At 39.0% G+C, this 23,309-nt stretch overlaps 1 protein-coding gene across 1 annotated transcript in view; it reads right to left on the bottom strand.

Annotated features, from left to right (window-relative positions):
* Positions 1-14,511: 14,511 nt before the first annotated feature.
* Positions 14,512-23,309, bottom strand: part of LOC146483641 (uncharacterized) — a 36,112-nt gene continuing 27,314 nt past the window's right edge. Inside the window, exon 3 of the mRNA XM_085105814.1 lies at positions 14,512-14,899. The gene's annotated coding sequence lies outside the window, so the exon portion shown is untranslated. The remainder of the gene's footprint in view (positions 14,900-23,309) is intronic.

The raw sequence follows: 23,309 nt of genomic DNA, 5'->3' as shown, positions 1-23,309 counted from the left end.
CCCTCCCTCCGAGCAAATGAAAGGAAGTGTTGTCACCATTTATGATTTTACTTGGTATGATTTTACCAGCGCGAGGTTTGTTATTTGTACGAGTCGACCCTATCAGGTCTAAACGTTTTATTGAGCGAAGAGCCTTTTTGTTGAAAACAGCAGTTTTTGAGCTAAATGAGACGTGCAGTGACTTTATAACGATAAACCTCCTCCTTATTAGTATGCGGTGTTTTATCTGCTGATAAAACACTCCTCAATAGTATTCGGCGCTTTTGTCGTATGCTATTTTCCAACGTTCACAAAAGCATAATTGTTATGAACTCTATTGACACACGCTTTTCCGGGAATGTTTTTGAAGCCGTTCAAAAAACTCGCAGCAAATGTTTTATCGGGTCAAAAACCACTTGGCTGCGCCTCGTGGTTTTAAACCCGATAAAAAACTCCTGTTCGTTTTTTAAACATTACATAAAAATTCCTTGAATCAAATTTTAAAACTAATTCTCTAACTTGTACTGAAGTACTGAAATCACCTCCATTTACCCATACAATCGAGTCGCAGACATTAAATTTGAAAGGTCCGAGTTTGCAAGAAAAGCAGATAAAGTAACATACCGGAGCACATAGAATTCGCCGCTTCCTTGCTCTCTTTCCCATCCCCACGGAAAATAAGCCTTACATTTGCCGTTGTCATCATGATAACCGATAGGATTTGCTCGTCCATATCTATTCCAGTAGGGAGACCAAGCCGGTATGTGCTGGTCTGGGCCACCAAAGGAGTCTGCAGGAGGAGACCCGTAGCATTAATGTTACGGCCTTTTCATATTCACCGAGAGAATGGTACACAGCTCCCAGGTTCCCATAACACGTAGCTTCTCCTTGTTTGTCACCAATTTCTTTTCTGATTACAAGTGCGTTTTCCTGGTACGTTTTGGCCTTTTCAAATTCACCGAGAGATTCATACACAGTTCCCAGGCCTGCTTCTCCTCGTCTGTTACCAATTTCTTTTGTGATTACAAGTGCGTTTTCCTGGTACGTTTTGGCCTTTTCATATTCACCGAGAGATTGATACACAGTTCCCAGGTTCCCAAAACACGTGGCCTCTCCTCGTTTGTCACCAATTTCTTTCAGGATCAGAGGCGGTTTTCCTGGTACGTTTTGGCCTTTTCATATTCAGCAAGAGATTGATATACAGTTCCCAGCTTCCAATAACACGTGGCCTCTCCTTTTTTGTCACCAATTTCTTTGGTGATTACAAGTGCGTTTTCCTGGTACGTTTTGGCCTTTTCATATTCACCGAGAGCTTCATACACAATTGCCAGGTTCCCATAACACGTGGCCTCTACTCGTTTGTCACCAAATTCTCTCAGGATCACAAGTGCGTTTTCCTGGTACGTTTTGGCCTTTTCATATTCACCGGGAGATTGATACACAGTTCCCAGGTTCCCATTACACGTGGCCTCTCCTCGTTTGTCACCAATTTCTTTCAGGATCACAAGTGCGTTTTCCTGGTACGTTTTGGCCTTTTCATATTCACCGAGAGATTGATACACAGTTCCCAGGTTCCCATAACACGTGGCCTCTCCTCGTTTGTCACCAATTTCTTTCAGGATCAGAAGTGCGTTTTCCTGGTACCTTTTGGCCTTTTCATATTCACCGAGAGATTGATAGACAGTTCTCAGGCTTTCATAACACGCGGATTGTCCTTGCCTTTTGCCTATTTCTATCATGATTACAAGTGCTTCCTTGTAAAGCTTTTTTGCTACTTTATACTTACTCTGAAGGTAGTATAATTTTGCTATTTTACAGGTTACCTGGCTTTCTTGGGTATTATCGCCACATCCCCGCATAAAGTGTAAAAGTTTCCTACCGCATTCTATTACACTTGTGTGATCGTTAAGAAGGTAGTAAGTTTTAAACAATGATGAGTATATCCGTGTGTATAATAATTCAACAAAGTTCTTATGTTTTTCCAGGCCTTTGCTGTTTGGCAGAAACAAACATTCCTTGCACAACTTAATAGCTTGTTGAACTCGACTTGTGTTGCAAAGAAATGTGGCAACCCATGTACCGATAAAGATGGTCTTTATAATTTCCTCTGTGTTGTCCATGACGGCCTTAACTACATACCAGGTTCACTATGGAAAAAGAAGTTGATCATAAAATACCATTCCTAGATATTTTGATCAACAACAATGAGTAGTATTTATCGTAAGAAAAAGTCCACTGGCCTATTAGCCAATTACTTTAGTTTTATGTCCTATTCTTACAAACTAGGTAGCAGTAGGACTCTCGTTGATAGAGCTTACAAGATCAATAACACCTGGTTGGGTTTTCAAGAGGACATCAAGAAGCTCACTGAAAATTCTTCAAATAAATCTTTTTCCAACACATCTAGTTGTACGGGTTGTTAATCGTTACATCACGTTGACTCGTAACCAGACTATTATCCCCGGTTTCTATCTCTAACACTACACCGACCTTTTACTTCAAAATACCTTACATTGGCCCTTTTTCTGTTGTCAGAAGGAAAAGGGTTCGCCAGCTAGTTAAACGTTACTGTAACCAACATATAAATTAAGTTTGTTTTTTCATCTTATAAAATCGGTAGTATGTTGAGCGTGAAAGACCCTATCCCTAGTGGGCTCCGTGCGTATGTGGTATATAACTTTTTGTTTGCGGGCTGTAATGCCAGGTATGTCGGTGAAACCACTCGGCATTATTCCGCACGAGTGCGTGAGCTCCTGGTTAGTAAAGGGACTCCTCACCTATTCATACATTTACAAAATTCCCAACAATGTCGCACTTTATGTTCTCATGATTGTGTAAGTGTCTTAGATCACGCTTCCACCAGCTTCCGATTTAAGATCAGAGAATCTATACATATCCAGTGAGAGCAACCTACTGTATCATGTCTACTCATCATTAGTATAAATCTACTAGTGTTCTATCACGAATGCCGTTCTTTAATTGGCTACGCTACTTGCTATCTAGCCTGTGATAGACAGTGAGTAGCGATTTTCAACGAAATGGCACCCGCTTCTTCGCGTTTTCGAAGTGTCAATGCGATGAGGAAATATATAATTTACTTGTTTAGTTTTGAATAACTAGTAGATTTATACTAAAACAATTAGATTATTCGCTCTCGATTTCTATGCGTGATAGTTGATTCGGGCTTTCCCCTTATCAACTATCACGCAATAGAAATCTCGAGCTCATAATGTAATTGTTAATTAGTACCATGTCAATGTAAAACTTTCCTTGCAATCATCCATTGTCATGCTTCCTTTTGTTGTTGTGGCTAATTAACATTCTGTGTAACGATTTTGACTTTGTGTTAATTACAACTGAAGATGACAGTCAGAAAAGTTGAAACACGTCTTTTAAAATCAAAAATGTTGTCTTTTCGTAAAATTATAGCACGTCTACTGCTGAGAATTGATGATCTGTTAATGACACAGGCATACACGGAAAAAAAATCTGAGTGCTCCTTTCAGGAGACGAACCTTAGACCTTCCGATTATTAGTTCGGATGTTCTACTACAGAGCTACAAGAGACTCGTGGGAGTTAAGGAAATTTGCTATCCAAACCAGAGAAAGAAAACAAACGCACAGTAGTCTTTATTATACTCGCAAACCATTGCTGAGCGGCCACCGTGTTTTTAAAAAGCGCCTAGTTTCTGGTAAGGACGTCAGTCTTAGAGTTCATAAAATATATTTTTTTTTTACAACAGGGGCACTCAACCAGGACATCTAAGTAAAATACTGGAAATATTGTCTCTGTGTTCCCAGATCGCTCTTTGCACTTTTAATTATTATAAAGACATATTTGTCGGTAAGCTAATACCCGGACTGCCCTGATGCTTTAGCTGAAAATCTGAAGCTGTAGAATATTTTACAAAACGGAATTTTTATCTCCCGAATTTGCTAGCTTTTATTGGTCTTACGTCAATAGGAAATCTTGTAGGATGTTGTAAACTTAAAGCCTGTATTAAAGTTCCTCCCCTTTTCACGTTTGCAGCGTCCTTCGTGCACTGTAAATAGTGTTTTCTCATTATTCCAGTTTTACCGTAACTGTTAAACGAGCAAAAGTAGAGATTACATATGCACACATTGATGTTACATCGTATAGTGATTTATTGCAATCTCACTATGCTTTCATTTCACATTCAAAAACTCCGTTTCAGACAAAACTTTCAGCCGGCTAGCCCATCCTCTTCTAGTCCCACACGCGTTTTTCGTGTTTTCTATCGACACTGTTATTTTTACGTTCTCCCTCACCTTCGAACATTTTTCAGTGGTGCTTACCCTCTGGTTTCTGAATCAAATGACATGATCCACCAGCTTTTTTCGCGAACCTACAATTGGTCAAAACTTGTCACGTCACCAATATGCTACAGATAAAAGCGGATGATGTCATCAAATGATATTACTCAGAATTCGAAACTCGAGTCGTGCATTCAGAAATACAAGACATCCCTTATCGTAAAACTTGCTTTTACAAACATCTCTTGTCTATTAGTGCCCCTGATCCCCCATCTGAAACGCACGTCGACTGAATACCCCTTCTTTCGAAAAAAAAAAAAAAAAAACCCGGGTCCGTCCCTTAGTAGCCTCCCACGCAGTCGTTTTTAGGGGACTCGAATTACCTCCTCCTCACAAACGCCTGCTTACCCAAGCGCCACATTCCTTTCCGCTGCTAAGCCAATCACAGCGAACCTTCGAAAATCTGGAAGGTTGACCTTGACCTCAGAACGCCTTTCGCGGTCTTGAGCAATAAAAACATCACGGTAGAGACAGAACTTTGCCGAGCTTACGTGAGCTTTGAGTATTGTGTGCCCTACGTTCAAAATTTCTACTTTAAATGTCTATCAACGGACTGCAATCAAAGAATTAGAATTCGTGACGGGAAATAGCGATATTTTCGTCAATTTGCCGAATGGTTACGCAAAGTCGCTTTAATATTCATTGCTTTTGCCTTCAATGTTGTCGACCTTGTCGGTGTGGAGGAAACCCAAATATTACCCGATATGTCGGTAAACTTTAAAGATTTTGCAGTTGAAACTCGCTTTATTATTGCAATTTGTTCAGGGGCATGTACGACATTAGCTGACATTTTCCATAACGACCATAAGTTGATCGGCTCTTAGTCGTTTAACTTTCCGTTTAATAGTCTTCAATGGACTGATAAATACTGCAGATCTTCCCTTGAATCGAGTTAGTCTCTCGAAGCACTTCGTCCAAACGAACAAATCTGCTCCAGAGTAACGTAGAGTAGCGTAAGAGGTGATATCTTCATCGACTGTCAACTCAATCAGGCGAGGAGGATCGACTACACTTTCCCGAAGATTTTGACTCTCCCAGCAGTTAACGGTGTCAAAACGTCGCACAAGAAGCGCTTTTATTCACACTCGATATTTGTTTTGGCGTTTCAGCCATAACCAGCCATTCCAGAAGTGAAAAAATATATGCACATTCTAACTTAACTCCCGCATCTCTCAAGACTGCACCAGAGACTGTACAAAGCTCGCGGGAAACGGAAGCGGCCGTTGTAACCAGGAATTTGATTTGATATCATTGGACAATGCCTCGATGGTGATTGGCTAGGGTGCTTGTGGAGTAAAACAATGGGAAAGGAATGTGGCGCTTGGGTAAGCAGGCGCTTGTGGGGAGGAGGTAATACGAGTCCCCTAAAAACGACTGCGTGGGAGGCTAGTCCCTTAGCAGTGCAATGAAATTGGCAGGTGAAAAAAGACAGAAGTTATTTGAAAACTTCAAGAATTTGGAAGAGTATTTTGCTGTTGAATGAGATAAGCACAACAAAATGCTAGACGTCAAAAATGAGGCCAAAAACATTCAATTTAAACAGCCTGCAGATACGGGGGTGTTTGGTTTGAAATGTACGCATGCTTTAACTTGGAAATTTAATATCTGTTTCTTCTAACTCACAGTTTTTCTCAGAGCTTTGCTTTCGAAAACTGTTCGCTTCACGGAACAGATAATTGCCACGAACAAATAATCCCTGTATATTTTTGCCCCAGATAACTGAAGTTATTAGCCGGCGCGGTACCAGTAATGCTACGATTTTGTGGGTCATTCACCCAGGGCCAACCCTGCTGATTTCACTTCATTTTCCGCTCGGCTAGACAAAGGTTGATAATTCTATCGCTTTCTGTCCTTCAGATCTCAAAATTTCTTGTCAAATGGAGCAAAAACCATAAATTTGCATACTAGTTTCTATATATTTCATCATTCTACAACAAAAAAAACATGCGCCGGGTGGTTTAATCGATCCCACAAATTCCCCCTTTACAGATTTTCTTCGTAACGAGGGCTAAACAGACATTTTGGGATAACACAGGCAAACAGCAGAATAACTTTTAAACTTCAGTATCAACGTGTAGATTATTGTCATTGCTCTACGTATGTTTTCTTTGTTGCTATTTGGCCGGGGAGAATTTATTTCGGTGTTCAAACCATTTTATCTTTGGTGATCAGTTCGTGTCTTCTTATTTCTTGCATTTTTGATCTTGTAATGATATTGTAAGGAGAAACTAAATTGGATCAAATATTGAATCACAGACATTGAACTATTGAGAAATATTGAACCAGAGACATTTATACCATCTACTGACGTTCCACAATTTATTTGACTCTGAAGATGACTTCGTAGGACTACACTCACCGGGATAATAATAATGTACGTACTTAATAAAAAAGTGTGTAAGTAAAAATGTTCTTCTTCTGGAGGACATCCGGCCACATCGTGTAAATAAATAGTGACAAGCCCACGCGACTCTCTTGCGCGAGTTTTAGCTTTTTAAATTTAGCTTGCACGAGTGTGTCTTTCAGAGTTAAAATTGGTCTTCAGATTAAGGCCTGTGCTACTCCGGTGTATTTGTAGCGGGTTTGAATGATTTGATAGAGCGTTAGTAGTAGTAGTAGTAGTAGTAGTAGTAGTAGTAGTAGTAGTAGTAGTAGTAGTAGTAGTAGTAGTAGTAGTAGTAGTAGTAGTAGTAGTAGTAGTAGTAGTAGTAGTAGTAGTAGTAGTAGCAGTAATTGCTTTATTTGCATGACCACAAGATTTACAGTATTGCAAAAGCTTATATAATCTAATTACTAACAAAACAGTGTAAAGTATCATAACAATATATAATTAATTCTAAGTTACATCATCAATATCCAATAATACCCTGTCACGTATAATCATACAGGAAGAAATAAACTTCATAACCAGTTTGTTTACATTATAGTCTTTAGAGTTCATCAGTAGTTTCACAATGTCTGATGTCGATTTCGTTTGAATATCAGGTATCATTTTACTTATGTCTTCATAGAAAGTCTGCCTCTGTAAAGAGTAGCAACTACATTGAAACAAGAAATGAGTTTCATTTTCCACTTGATTTGATTGACACAACTGACATAATCTTAACTCTCTAGGAAGATGATCTTTCTGATATCTACCAGCTTCAATTCTGAGTTTGTGGTTACTTAATTTAAACTTTTAATTTTAAACTTAACTAGGTTTCGTCTATCAGGAAAATTTCTTAAATGAGTTAAATAATTAGACGAAGAGTATTCATTCTTGAAAACCTTATAGAACTCTAACTTTTTTGAGTGTTCAAGGTTGTGTCGAATACTGTGGTTGAATTTTTTGTAATGTGCGATTTTCTGATGTTTCTTTTCCTGTTCTTATTTTTTGTAAATATTTAGTCCTCTTGTAATTAAATGATGTTTTTCACAAAAAAAGAAAGGTCGGAACTGAAGACTAAGCGTGAGTGGAAAAAGGGACTTCCCCTAATAAACAGACAGACATATGTATTTAGCAAGAAAATCGAGAATCTGTCATGCCCTGGGTAAACAAAAATAAAAATGAAAGAAAATATATGTCCTGTCACAATTTTTCTAATTCTGTGCAATTTTATCATCATGAGTCTCGCCACACAAAGGTTGATAATTCTATTGCTTTCTTTCCTTGAGATTTCAAAATTTTTCAATGCCACAAATTCTTTCTCAGGGAATTTTAAAAGCAAAAATTTTCTTTTATTATCTTATTCCTCGAATTTACTAGCTCCTGTTGCCTTTATGAAAATGCTAACCGACCTTATTTAGTAATTTCAAGAGAGGATAAAGGATCAGAAAGCGCGTTTTGAAATGAATATGGCAGATTGTTAATATAAAAGTTGAATAACAGAGGACTTAGAATACACCCTTGACGGACACCCCTGGAGTACGAGAAAGATCGTGTTTTGTTGTCTCCAATTCTTATAGAACAGGAAGAATTACAATAAAGAGTTTTAATTAGATTGTAAAATTGTCCTCCAATGCCAGCACCGAGTAGCTTATAAAATAAACCAACGTGCCAGACGGAGTCAAAAGCCTTGCGAAAATCTACGAAACAGGCATAGACCCTTTCTTTGTGATAGTGAACGTATTTATCTAGCAGGGCTCGAAGAGTAAAAACATGGTCTGCAGTGCGGTTTTCAGGCAGAAAGCCAATTTGTGAGTTATGTAATATTTTGTTTTCTTTTAAATAAGAGTGTAGACGTTGATTTAAGATTGAGCAGAACAGTTTTCCGAGGCAACTTGATACACAGATGCCCCTGTAATTTTTAAGGACGTATTTGCCTCTTCGAAAACGAAAGGAATTAGTTTTTCAGTATAACGAAAATTTGAGCTGCTGTTTTGCCGAAGATTTGCGGCTTTCCAACATATTTACAACGGGTCGGCCCATGTCCCTGTTAAATTCGTATCGAGGTCCCAACAGACATATCGAGATAACACAAGTAAACAGCCCTTCGGAGTGAAAACAAATGAAACATTTTCGACACAACTGTGTTAAGTTGTTATTTGTTGCCAGTAGAATGAATGTTATAGTTCCATTATGGGCGGCACCCAACGGTTCATTTCGCGGGTGGATATCTGTTCTGATGGCTTTGATCGCCTCACAAATTCAGATTTAGTCGTAAACAAAATGTACGGTTTTCTTCGGCAAAATGTCAACTGAAAATTTCGTTACACTGAAAAATTAATTGATGTCATTTTCGAATGGGGGGCAACTGTGTTATTAAAATTTCGAAAAAAAAGATCAGCTAGCACTTTCCCAGAACCAACAACTGCTAGTAAATTCGGACAATAAAATATCCTTTCATAAAACGTTCTACAAGTTAAAATTTCAGCTAAAGCACCCGAATAAATCAATCTGTATTTCTAATAGCTCACAAAAATATGTCTTTCAAGGAGCACAAAATGATCTGGGAACACAGGAGACAACATTTAAAGAATTTTCCTGAAATGTTCTCGTTGGGTGACCCCGTTCTATAATTGACTGGTATAAATACAGCAAACTTTGAAATCATTTTAAACTTACCACGACTTAACTTACATTCACAAATCGTCGCAGTGCGCAATCATCGGAATACACACGGTTCGTGATGGAGAGAAAAAGATCGTTTATTAATAGAAGTGAGAGCTCGAAAACAAAAGGCACCAAAAACAAAACAAAAAATCACGCAATATTCGAAAATGATGCACGTAAAACTCGAAAACGAAACACCCAGTCTTTTCACATTTTCTGGAGTGGAGAATTGTAGTGTGAAGTTGTGTCACTAGTCATACATTATTTCTTATTTATACAATGAACAGTGTAAAATTCGCTTTGTGATTGGTGGAGCGGAGTTTGTGATCAGAGTAAGGTATCAGAGTATAGACGCGCGATTGACGTCATCGAGTGGTGTGACCGGCGCACGTAATCACAGTCTAGAGTCCAGCCGGAGTTATTGGTCAACAAAGTTTTGCAAACTGTTTTTGCGAGTAGCGCCGGGACAAACATAGGCAAATTTCCGCAAAAAAGGAAAACTGTCCGACGAAAAATTGGATAAACACCGTTGACAGTGACCTCAACCAGGTTATAAAAAATACTAGAACTTTGTTGTGACGTGAAAAGGAAGGAAATATTTGCCCAAATTTGTCGCCGATAGAAATCCGGTAATGGCGAGAAATCGATCACAAATCACAGTGAAGAGACTGACATGCTGTAATATTTTGGGGGCAAGAAATTTCTACTGGAATAAAGGTTAGTTTTGAAAACATTGTTAGTGAAATTCTTTCGGACTATACACTAATTTTGAAGTTCACAACTGCAAGTCAGTGTCAGACTCAGTCAACGTGATGCTCGCTCTCGAAATGTGGTCAAAAGTCTTGGTTATTGTATGAAACAAATAGATTCCATTTTGCCGTGGGTCTGTACTCTGATGACTCTCTGGTAACGCACAGATGACGTCAAAACGTTGTAAGAACGTTAGTCACGCTATTCGCTCGTAGCGTACTTCGTTGTTCTCACCACGTTTTGACGTCATCTATGCGTTATTCGAGAGCACAGACGCACGGCAAAATGTTGTCTTTTTGTTAAATCATCTTAATCCTATAATTGGCTTGTTCTAGACATTCATATACAGTGGTAAAAAGTGGGAAAATATGATTGAGAAAACATACCGAAGCAATTTTACTTTCCAGAAAATTGGTTAAAATCCTGTCCCTTGTCCCTTCTAATCCGAGTACTATTTAACAGGTCACTATTCACTATTCAAACAATTATGGTTCTGTTGCATGAAGGTTTAAAGGGTTTGCGGATTATTGACGATAAAATCATTTACGAGTTGAGCAAAGTGCTCCCACAGCTTCTTTCTCTGGAAGAATCAATGCTCAATAGATAAGCCGTAAACTTTACAGTGAAGCAATTAATAAGTTTACTTTGATTCTTAGTTGCTTAGTTAATTACACTCCTGGGCCAGGTTATTCGAAAGCCGATTATCAAATAATCATGTCAGAACAAATCAACATATAAATAATTCTACGGGTCAAAATAATCATTACAGGTGCTTCAGATGAATAACTTAACGCGAGGAATAAGCTTTAATGGCAACAGATTTAAAAATAGGTGCTGAGGTGGCAAGAGCTGCCTCATGCGGCAAAATATTTCAAACACGATTAGCTTTAGGATCTTACATACTCTCCTCACTGTTTTTCCAAATAGTTCTTGTGCAACCATGGACAAAACATGGACCCAACTTTTAGACCGGGTCCATGGGCCATAATGGACCAAGTCTATAGACCCGGTCGAAAAAAAGGAGGGGGATGCAATAAGGCTTATAAACTCCCATACGTTAAGCTTTGTAGCGATGCATACACAGCGCAACATGTACGGGAAACTTCAAACTTGATATAGTTTAAAACTCACACCAACCTGGCTGGACACACAGTGTACCTTTGCGTGCATATATCTGCAGTGATGGATTTGTACTTCCTATAAAAAACGTGTTTTTCTTTCTTGATGTCTTGTTTGGTATATTCACTGTTAAATGTGAAACGTATGCTACCAATGTTTTTGTTCGTATATATAAACATATTCCATTGCGCATGTGCCACACATTGACATTGCAATCCTAGTAGTATGCAGGGTGTTTGTTCCATGAACCTAGTTTAATGGCCTTAGCTCCCACGAGTCTCCTGTAGCTCTGCGGGTATATCATACGAACTAGTAATCGGAAGGTTCGACTCCTAATTGGAGCACTCGGATTTCCTTTTTCCGAGTATGCCTGTGTCACTTTGAATAATACACCAGTCTCGATGTTTTTGTAATTAATGTAGACATTAATGTTTGTTTCTCATACCCTTTGCCTCATTCAAAGTTGTTAACCCATTCATACCAAGATTTGACCAGAAAAAAAATATATTGCCGTACAGCAAATGGCATTTTCTTCGTGTCACTTAAGCAAATTGCAGCCAAATCGTCGTTAAGGGGAACGTCTCTCTCAGGCGTCCCTCTTAAGGTACGTTTGTGCAAAAGTTTGATTTCAGCCACTGATTTTGAACCACTAAACCAGCAACTAGAATGTTTGCGAGTATAGACATCGTGCTAACACCCATACAGAGCACATTCCTTATATAGAGAGACCACATTCCCAAGGCTTCGAAAGATCAAAAGCAACGTATAAAAAACCGGTGAAGTTCTGAAAGAACAGCAAGCTTATGATCAAGACTAAGGTCAACATTTTCCAGTCCAGTGTCATCTCGGTATTGTTGTTTGGTTTTGAAACGTGGAGGCGGAACGACTAAAGCTGATGAAAGGAAGCTGGGCGCCTTTTTATACAAGAGCCTCCGGTTACAAACGAGGACTGAGATGAGAAGAAGAACAGGTATGGGGACAGCAAGTGGCCATGGGAAGATGGACATAGTTAGGCCGTGTCCTTTATTCCCTTTTATGGGTGAAAAATGAATTTGGGCCACGCCCACAAAACTAAACTGTGGCACTTTTTAGGCCTGTTTTCGAAATTTTCCGACGGGCAAGCACGTCATATTTATAGGGGAAAGCCCCCCCCTCCCCCCCCCCCCTAATAGCCAGTATAGTGGCAACCGAGGTAGTTAGTTGGCTTCAATGTAAAATGTTCAGGGTCAATAAAAATGTTTTGAAACTTAAGTTTTTAACAAAGGAAAATGTTTGCGATCACCAGCCATGGTGTTTGTATGTGTTATCAGTATCGAGCGCCGAGAAATTTCTTTTTTTCCCGTGGGCGACACTTGCGTTTTGCGGATTATGGAGGGTTCTAAATATTGGGACTTTTACGAAGGAACGGTGCGATAAAAAATCAATATGCTCTAGTTTTGCCCTTTTACGAATGGCAACAATCCCCATTTCTTTTCTAACTTAGTATTGCGTCGGTAAAGAATTTGATCTGGCTACGAGCCTGTTACGAAGTAACTCTAACAGAAATTTCCATAAGCCAGGATAATCTATTCTAGAAATGAGAGCACTTTGAGAGCAATTGTTTCAGCAGTTTTGGCGCCTCCGCTAGCGCTTGCAACTCGCCCCTCGCAACAGAGACTATTCGGAGTCTAGCATTCCCTATAATGAATTACTTGCATGTAAGTTACCAAAGTTTTTATTAAAAGATTATAAGTTTAACACCTGTACAGATCATTGAAAACTGCTTTAATGCTTTCTTTATAGCATCTGATTGACAGCAAACGCCCTTGCTACCAGCATTGTTCGCTAAAATATATCATCTTGAAATACCGTTATTTCTCTGCTTGTAAAGAAAAGCTTTCAAACAGCTCTTTACCTTGTTTAAGCTGTTTTAAAATTTCCGTTAAAAACAAAATCACTAACGCGCTCTCGAGGGTGAGAGGGCTAAGTTTTAAAAAATTGTTTTCGACGACGATAGATCAGGGGCACACAACGGTTCATTTCGGTGAATATCTCTTCGAAAGAATTTAGTTGCAAAGAAAATCTAAAGTTTTCTTCGTCAAAATGTCAACTTAAAATTTCTTGAATTTTCGTAGAACCAACAACAGGTAGTTAATTCGCAGATTAAGATTGCGTTCCCTAAATTTTTTTCTTCAATTTCGATCTGGGTCACAGGAGACAACATTTTAATTATTTTACCCCAATGCCCTTGTTGGATCACCCTGTCTAGACTGTCTTTTCTCTTTGAGAATCGAGGTGTTTAATTATTTTAGATTTCATGCACTAAAATGTGATTAGAATAATAAAGAACGTTACTGTGTTATGTGTGTCACCAAACAGCATTCGATTCAGCAACTTGATATATATACAAAATTACTTTTATGCCTCCTGTATCCGATATAACTGGGTAAACATCCTTTTGCTTTCAAAGGTCAGCGCAAAATGTACCAGCGACTACATAAGTCTACACCTATTTGACTACTTCATAAAATAGAAACTGTAATATGCGACATTAACAAATAAAATCTTAGTGGGAATTTGAATCAGAAAGTGCAAATCTACTAAAGACAAAGTAAATACTTTTAAGTGATCACCAACACCAATCACAGCAGACTTACACAGCGCAATGCACCAATCAGAATGAGAAACAAATACATGAAACCAGACTCAAGCGCGGAAAAACGCGTGCGAGCAAGTGTCGATTGGTTTTCCTTCTCATTTGCTGAGAAAGTGGTGCGTGTGTTGTTAACCAATCACAGAGCGTAGTAAAGCAAACGCGAATTACTTTCCACACTTAATCGAAAACTACTCTACTGACAAGAGAACTACCATCCCCTGATACTTTTGATCAAGATGTCGAGAACTTCAACATGATTGACGATTAAGTTCGTTTTATCAAAGACTCAAATTTCTGCAAGGCTGGACTGCGTAGAAAACTTAACACGACAGCGGCATGATAGAGACCAAACCGAGAATCAACAGAATGCGGCAACCGTGGACAGCTGTTTCGAGCTGGTTGGCTCTCGTCAGCACGGTGTAGCACAGCAAAAAGTAGAGCACCAACGCGAGTCGAGTGTTCTACCAAATGCACGTGGTAGCCGATTTCGGATGGGCCCAAATTCAGACATCCGTCCACGTCATAGCGCGTGACTACGAACAATGAACAATTGAACTGAAATATCATGCCGCTGTCGCAATAAGTTAAATGAGAAAAGCAAAACTTTCCTTCACAGGTACATGGCCAAACCATGTTAAAAAGTACAGCATATCGGATCTAACACATTCACTTGTGTTACATTCTAAAAAGAAAACCTCTGTCTACCTTATTTATACCTTACAAAATATAACCACCCTGAAATTTAAACGTGTGTATTCAGAGAACTCTAAATGCTACCAAATTAAAACCCAATGCTCAGTAAACTCCTAAACTATGTGAGGATAGCCTTTGTTCTTAATTTGGAAGTGAAGAAGCCGTCCTGACAACGAAAACTACAACATAACCACGCGAACCCAACTCGCTTTGAAATAGAACTGTGATAAGTCAATGTTTTCAGCCCAAGTAATTTCACTTTGGTTTACTGTCCAAGCTACTGGCGTAATATTTTAAAGAATGTTCAGTTTTTCTCAGGCACTCCACGGCGGGTGGACTGGGTAAGACACCCGCAACTGATAAACAAACATCGTATTTTAGGGTTAGTGTTGTAATCTGTTTGGGAATAATTTTCCACTCTGTCGCATAACTACCAAACCGAAGGGCTCGGGAAATAAGGGCCTCAGATCAAGTTGAGTTCTAAAAAAACTTGTTGAATTTGTTCTTAGTCAACTTTTCTACCGCTACTTCAGTTACTTCGCAGGATCGCGAACCTGCTAGTTACAATACTACTTCGCTCACTCCGCTTCTTTTGTAATCTTTAAACTGTGATTAATTCAATTTAGTCACTTTATCAAATGCAGTTCCAATTATCTATTTCCTCCTACCACGCTACCCCTGTATTTGTTGAAGATGTTTGAGTGAGCGCAACCTCTTAGATATCAGCAAATACACTGAATCAGAAGTATTTCATTTATGTAACTCTCTAAAACAGAATGAACGGAACCCCGTTTATAAAGCGGTATAAGAGGAATTGTGTTCTTGTTAAAAGTATAAATTAACTCAACATAGGTAGAATTGATGTTCATCCTATTATGATGTTCATAAAACACGGAATCAGAGAACACTCCAATAACAATATACCGTTTGGTCTTCTGTCAGAACCATAAGTGTTTCGAAGAGAATAGAAGACATGCCCTGAATAATTCATTCAATAATAATAATGATAATGATAATGATAATAATAATAATAATAATAATAATAATAATAATAATAATAATAGTAATGATAATGATAAGGGGAATAATGGAAAGGGAAGTAACATGCCAAAACCATGTCATGGATCAGAAGCCGAATTTCATTCGCACTGTACCCGTCTGTCTTAGAGGTTCTAGGACATTACGAAAATATCAACGTGACATCAAGAACGCGGACACTGACATTCAAACTGCAGACGGGGCTATTTGAGAGATGAGTATTTTGTTTGTTTTTTTTTTTGTTGTTGTTGTTTTTTTTGTCAAGTGGAGCTGATTTTAAGATGCCGAATTAAATTTTTTTTTAACTTCATGACAATTATTTTTTTCTTTTTCTTTACAAAAATATTATGCTTGAAAGTAGTTTGGCACGCAGTTAAACTTGTGAAATGTCATCCATTGTCAAGAGGTAGTCTTTCTCGCATGGAGTCGCGTTAGTGGGGCGTTGAGGAGCAAGAGCAATTTCTCCTCTCTCGGCATGACCATGAGCAGCAAAATGAATCAAACTTACAGAGGGTATCCTTTGAAGAACTGCTTGTTTAGTTGCTCGCTCCTCTAACAAAGGCTCAGCTCCGAGTAGTTCTGCAATCATCACCGCTTCCTTTCTTGCAGATGGCAAGCGACAAAGTTTTTGAGTGCGTCCCTTGTAAAGCACGTCCCCAACGTCCGGATCGCCTACTATCAGTGCTCCGGTCTGACTGTGATAATCTGCTGGACTGTCCTGAATGAGCCCGAGAGTCGACAAAGAAGGAACAATGCGGATTCTGTAAGTCTGTGACAGATATGTCTCACTTTCATCCTTTAATGCTGCGAATTGAACTTGGTACAAGGCGCGATCAGAAACAATCACAATTTCAGGTTCGTCGAGAAAGTTAGCCACAGGAGCGATGATCATTTGGTAACACTCGGCTAAGGTGGGGACGGGTCGCAGGTCTTCCTCTTCCTCGGTCTCTACTGGGCGGAAAGCTGCCGAGCCTCCTTTCTTTGATGTTTCATGTTTTGAGTCGACGACTTTTGAAAAAAAAAGTGATCGATCTTCGTAGCTCTCTTCATCATGACCGAGGACATTAAACCTTCCGAAGGTTTTCTCACTGAAAACTTCCTGAACATCTCTTTCTAATCCCTTTTTAACAAAACACTCGTTGACATTTACCTTACGGAAAAGTGTTTGTTTGTTTCCTTTAAGCACCCACAAAAACATATATTGGCCAAAATATGAAATGTATAGACAGTTACAGTTAATTTCTTTCTTCACGATCCTTTCGATCTCAGGCCATGACAGCAAATTGACTGAAATTTGTATTTGAGCAGAATACTGAGCTGCGATTAAGTCTGCCAGAGCTCTGCCTCGCCCAAGTTCTAGAACACAAAGAGCTTCTTTCTCTTTTCCCACATCCCGACAATACATTGCGCTGAGTAATTGATAGGAAGGACTGTGCTTGTCTGACAGAGATATCTTAAATTGGTCATTGCGTCCAAGAAAACTTCGCATTTTCTCGCACTTGGTAATGCTTGCCAAGAGATTCAAAAACACATCATCTCGTAAACTTACATTTCCTTCTGATATGAGGTCGAATGCTAGGTTGTGGTGCGAAGCAAACTCTCCATCTACGTAACCTATCTCTCTGCTCACGGCAAGTGCTCTCTCGTGATACGCTTTAGCCTCAGCATATTTACCAAGAGAGCGAAACAACGATCCTAAGTTTGTATAACATACGGCTTCTCCCTTTTTGTCACCAATTTCTCTCTGGATCACAAGTGCTTTCTTCTGGTATGTTTCAGCCTTTCCATATTCACCGAGAAACTGATACACAGTTCCCAGGTTCCCATAACACGTAGCCTCTGCTCGTTTGTTACCAATTTCTTTTGTGATCACAAGTGCGTTTTCCTGGTGCGTTTTGGCCTTTTCATATTCCCCGAGAGCTTCATTCACAGTTCCCAGGTTCCCATAACACGCGGCTTCTCCTAGTTTGTCACCAATTTCTTTTCTGATTACAAGTGCGTTTTCCTGGTACGTTTTGGCCTTTTCAGATTCACCAAGAGATTGATACACAGTTCCCAGGTTCCCATAACAGCCTGCTTCTCCTCGTTTGTCACCAATTTCTTTTGTGATCAAAAGTGCGTTCTTGTGGTATGTTTCGGCCTTTCCATACTCACCGAGAAAATAATACACAACTCCCAGCTTCGCATAACAAGTGGCTTCTCCTTGTCTGTCAGCGATTTCTTTTTTGATTACAAGTGCGTTTTCCTGGTACGTTTTGGCCTTTTCATATTCACCGAGGGATTCATACACAGTTCCCAGGTTCCCATAACATACAGCTTCTCCTTTTTTGTCCCCAATTTCTTTTGTGATCAAAAGTGCGTTCTTGTGGTATGTTTTGGCCTTTCCATATTCACCGAGAGAATTGTACACAACTCCCAGGTTCCCATAACACGCGGCCTCTCCTTGCTTATCACCAATTTTTTTTGTGATCACAATTGCGTTTTCCTGGTACGTTTTGGCCTTTCCATATTCACAGAGAGACGGATAGACAGTTCCCAGGTTCCCATAACACGCAGCCTCTCCTTTTTTGTCCCCAATTTCTTTTGTGATCACAAGTGCCTTTTTGTGGTACGTTTTGGCCTTTTCATACTCACCGACAGATTGATACACAGTTCCCAGGTCCCCATAACACGTGGCCTCTCCTTGTTTGTTACCAATTTCTTTTGTGATCACAAGTGCGTTTTCCTGGTACGTTTTGGCCTTTTTATATTCACCAAGAGATTGATACACAGTTCCCAGGTTCCCATAACAACCTGCTTCTCCTCGTTTGTCACCAATTTCGTTTCTGATTACAAGTGCGTTTTCCTGGTACGTTTTGGCCTTTTCATATTCACCGAGAGATTGATACACAGTTCCCAGGTTCCCATAACACGTGGTCTCTCCTCGTTTGTCACCAATTTCTTTCAGGATCACAAGTGCGTTTTCCTGGTACCTTTTGGCCTTTTCATATTCAGCGAGAGATTGATATACAGTTCCCAGGTTCCAATAACACTCGGCCTCTCCTTGTTTGTCACCAATTTCTTTATTGATTACCAGTGCGTTTTCCAGGTACGTTTTGGCCTTTTCATATTCACCGAGAGCTTCATACACAATTGCCAGGTTCCCATAACACGTGGCCTCTACTCGTTTGTCACCAAATTCTCTCAGGATCAAGAGTGCTTTTTCCTGGTACGTTTTTGCCTTTTCACATTCACTGAGAGATTGATACACAGTTCCCAGGTTCGCATTACACGCGGCCTCTCCTTGTTTGTCACCAATTTCTTTCAGGATCACAAGTGCGTTTTCCTGGTACGTTTTGGCCTTTTCATATTCACCGAGAGATTGATACACTTTTCCCAGGTTCCCATAACACGTGGCCTCTCCTCGTTTGTCACCAATTTCTTTTAGGATCACAAGTGCGTTTTCCTGGTACGTTTTGGCCTTTTTATATTCACCAAGATATTTATAGACAGTTCCCAGGTTCCCATAACACGCGGATTGTCCTCGCCTGTTGCCTATTTCTATCATGATTCTGAGTGCTTCCTTGTAAAGCTTTTTTGCTACTTTATATTTACTCTGAAGGTAGTATAATCCTACTATTTTACAGGTTACCTGGCCTTCTTGGGTTTTATGGCCACATCCGGGCAGAAAGTTTAAAAGTTTCCTACCACATTCTATCGCACTTGTGTGATCGTTAAGGAGGCAGTATGTTTCAAACAATGGTAAGTATATCGATGTGTAAGCTAATCGAACAAATTTCTTTTGTTTTTCCAGGCCTTTGTTGTTTAGCAGAATCAAACATTCCTTCCACAACTTAATAGATTGTTGAACTCGATTTGTCTTGCGAAGGAATGTGGCAACGCATGTACCAATAAAGATGGTCGTTATCATTTCCACTGTGATGTCCATGACGGTCTTAACTAGAAACCAGGTTCACTATGGAAAAAGAAGTTGGTCATAAAATACCATTTCTAGATGTTTTGATCAACAACAATGAACTATAGTATTTATCGTGAAAAAAAAAACGCCCACTGGCCTATTGGCCAATTACTTTAGTTTTATATCCTATTCTTGCAAACTGGGTCTCATTAGGACTCTCTTTGATAGAGCTTACAAGATCAATAACACCTGTCAGATGGGTTTTCAAGAGGACAACAAGACGCTCACTGAAAATCCTTCAAAGGAATCTTTTTCCAGCCCATCTAGTTGAACGGGTTGTTAACCGATACATCACACTGACTCGTAACGACTATAATCCCCCAGTGTCCATGTCTAACACTACACCGAACTTTTACTTTAAAATACCTTACATTGGGCCTTTTTCTGTTGTCAGACAAAAAAGGGTTCACCATCTAGTTAAACGTTACTGTAACAACATATAAATTAAGTTAGTTTTTTCATCTTTTAAAATCGGTACTATGTTGAGCGTGAAAGACCTTATCCCTAGTGGGCTCCGTGCGTATGTGGTACATAATTTTTTGTGCGCGGGCTGTAGTGCTAGCTATGTCGGAGAAACCACTCGGAATTTTTACACACGCGTGTGGAAGCACCTGGTTAGTGGTGGGACAGCTCACATATTCAGACGTTTACAAAATTCCCAGCAATGTCGCACTTTATGTTCTCATGATTGTTTCAATGTCTTAGATCACGCTTCCACAAGCGTCTATACATATTCAGTGGGAGCAACCTACATAAAATCACCAACTGTATCATGTCAATTTAAAACTTTTCTTACAATCATGCATTGTCGTGCTTCCTTTTGTTGTTGTGGCTAATTAGCATTCTGTGTAGCATTAAAAATTTAACTTTGTACTTTGTGTTAATTTCAACTAAAGATGACAGTAGAACTGTTAAAACATGTCTTTTAAAATAAAAAATGTTGTCTTTTGTTAAGGTTACCGTATACCTTCAGAGGTGTCTTGCGTCCAAACGAAGTAGCACGTCCGGTTTAAACTGTAAATACCTGTGTACCCCAATACCAAATTGAAGCTTATAGAGTTAGCTATCATACTATACCAAGAATTTTGAATAAAATGAATAACCAAATTTTTAGCACTGTTTTCTCGAATCAATTTTTTCACTTGGAGGAGACACGTTAAAGAGCTAAAACTCGAAGGGAATTTGTTTGTTTGCCTTCAAATTTGGACAGTAGCTAGTTTAACATATAAACAACAAAAATGTGTCTGAGACTTTTTTGTTTCGAAATATTTTTCCTCCGAGAGCGATTTTTGTACGATCACTCCACATTTTTTTGATCCTATTTCGAAAATGTTCTGTAACTTTTCACTGCGATTGAATATGGCAAAGCGCAGACACTTTTTTAGCACTTTGCGTCCGGAAACTGAGGAGTAAATTAAATTAGCCAAAAAAAAAATTCGCTTTGACTTGTAGCTTTCATAAGGTGATTCCGACGCTCGCATTTAGAGGTCGTGAAAAATTCGACAATTTATTTTCTTTCAAAATTCTTGTTACAGTTTGATAGCCTGCTCTATAAGCTTTAATTTGCTATAGGGGTTTAGGTATCTACAGTTTAAACTGGACGCACTACATCGCTTGGACGCGAGACACCTCTGAAGGTATACGGTAATCTTAAAATCATAACATGTCTGCTGCTATCCAAACAAGAGAAAAAAACAAAAGTGTGGTTGTCTGGGGCTGTGTAGATCTGTTTATCATACTGGCAAACCAGTGTTGAGCAGCCATCGTGTTTAAAAAAAAGCAGCCAGTTACTGGTAAGGACGTCAGTTTTAGAGTCAATAAATCAATGTATTTTACAACAGGAGCACTCAATCAGGACATCTAAGCAAAATACTGGAGAGGGTTGTCTCTGTGTTCCCAAATCGCTCTTTGCTCTTTTAATTATTATAAAGACATATTTGTGTAAGCTACATGTAATACCCAGACTGCCCGGATGCTTTAGCTGAAAATTTGAAGCTGTAGTTTGTTTTAGAAAACGGAATTTTAAAATATCTCCCGAATTAGCTAGCTGTTATTGGTCTTACGAAAGCTGGTGGGATGCTGTAAACTTAAAGGCTGCATCAAAGTTCCTCCGCTTTTCACGTTTGCAGCGTCCCTCGTGCACTGTAAATAGTGTTTTCTCATTATTTTAGTTTTACCGTAACTGTTAAACGAGCGAAAGTTGAGATTACATATACACACATTGATGTTACATTGTACTGATTTATTGCAATCTTACTATGCTTCCATTTCACATTCAAAAAATCCGTTTCGGACAAAACGTTCAGCCGGCTAACCCATGCTCTTGTAGTCCCACACGCGTTTTTCAGCTGCTGTATCGTGTTTTCTATCGACTCTGTTATTTTTAAATTCTCTGTAACGTTCACACATTTTTCAGTGGTGCTTACCCTCTGGTTTCTGAATCAAATGACTTATGATCCACCAGCTTTTTTCTCGAACCTACAATTGGTCAAAACTTGTCGCGTGACCAACATGCTACAAGTAAAAGCGGATGATGTCATCAAATGACATCAAATGACAAATGACTCAAAATTGAAAACTCGAGTCGTGCATTCAGAAATACCAAACATCCCTTATGGTAAAACTTGCTTTTATAAACATCTCTTGTTTATTAGTGCCCCTCATCCACCATGAAACGTATGTCGACTGATTACCCCTTCTCTCAAAAATTAAAAAATCCCGGGTCCGTCCCTGCAGTGCAATGAAATTGGCAGGTGAAGATATAAAGAACTTATTTGAAAACTTCAAGAATTTGGAAGAGTATTTTGCTGTTGAATGAGATAAGCACAACAAAATACTACACGTCAAAAATGAGGCCAGAAACACTAAAAATTCAACATCTTGCTGATACGGGCTTTCCCTTTGTTTGGTTTGAAATGTACCCATGTTTTTACTTGGAATTTTAATATCTGTTTCTTCTAACTCACAATATTTCTCAGAGCTTTGCTTTCAAAAACTGTTCGCTTCACGGAACAAATAATTGCCATGAACAAATAATCCCTGTATATTTTTGCCTCAGATAACTGAGGTTATTAGCCGGCGCGGCACCAGTAATACTACGATTTTGTGAGTCATCCACTCCAGCTCTACCTTGCTGATTTCAATTAATTTTCCGCTCGGCCAAACAAAGGTTGATAATTCTATTGCTTTCAGTCCTTCAGATCTTAAAATTTCTTGTCAAATGGAGCAAAAACCATGAAGTTGCGTACTAGTTTTTATGTATTTCATCATTTTTATAACAAAAACATGCGCCGGGTGGTTTAATCGATCCCACAAATTCCCCCTTTACAGATTTTCTTCGTAACGAGGGCTAAACAAACATTTTGGGATAACACAAGCAAACAGCAAAATAACTTTTAAACTTCAGTATCAATGTGTTGATTATTCTCATTGCTCTATGTATGTTTTCTTTATTGCTGTTTGGCCGGGAGAATTTATTTTCGGTAATCCAATCATTTAATTATCTTTGGTGATCAGTTCGTGTCTTCTTATTTCCTGCATTTTTGATTGATCTTCTAATGATATTGTAAGGAGAAACTAAATCAGATCAAATGTTGAATCAGAGAAATGGAACTATTGATTAATATTGAACCAGAGACATTTATACCATCTACTGACGTTCCACAATTTACTTGACTCTGGAGATGACTTCCTCTCAGGTTGTCAAAACTTCAGTCAATGTCACTTAAAAGAGTTTTTTCTTAGGACTACACTCACCGCGATAACAATAA

The sequence above is a fragment of the Pavona decussata genome, unplaced genomic scaffold, assembly GCF_977016875.1.
Source record: "Pavona decussata unplaced genomic scaffold, jaPavDecu1.1 SCAFFOLD_38, whole genome shotgun sequence".
NCBI lineage: Eukaryota > Metazoa > Cnidaria > Anthozoa > Scleractinia > Agariciidae > Pavona > Pavona decussata.
The sequence above is the reverse complement of the archived record's forward strand: the minus strand, read 5'-3'. Positions and strand labels throughout refer to the sequence as shown.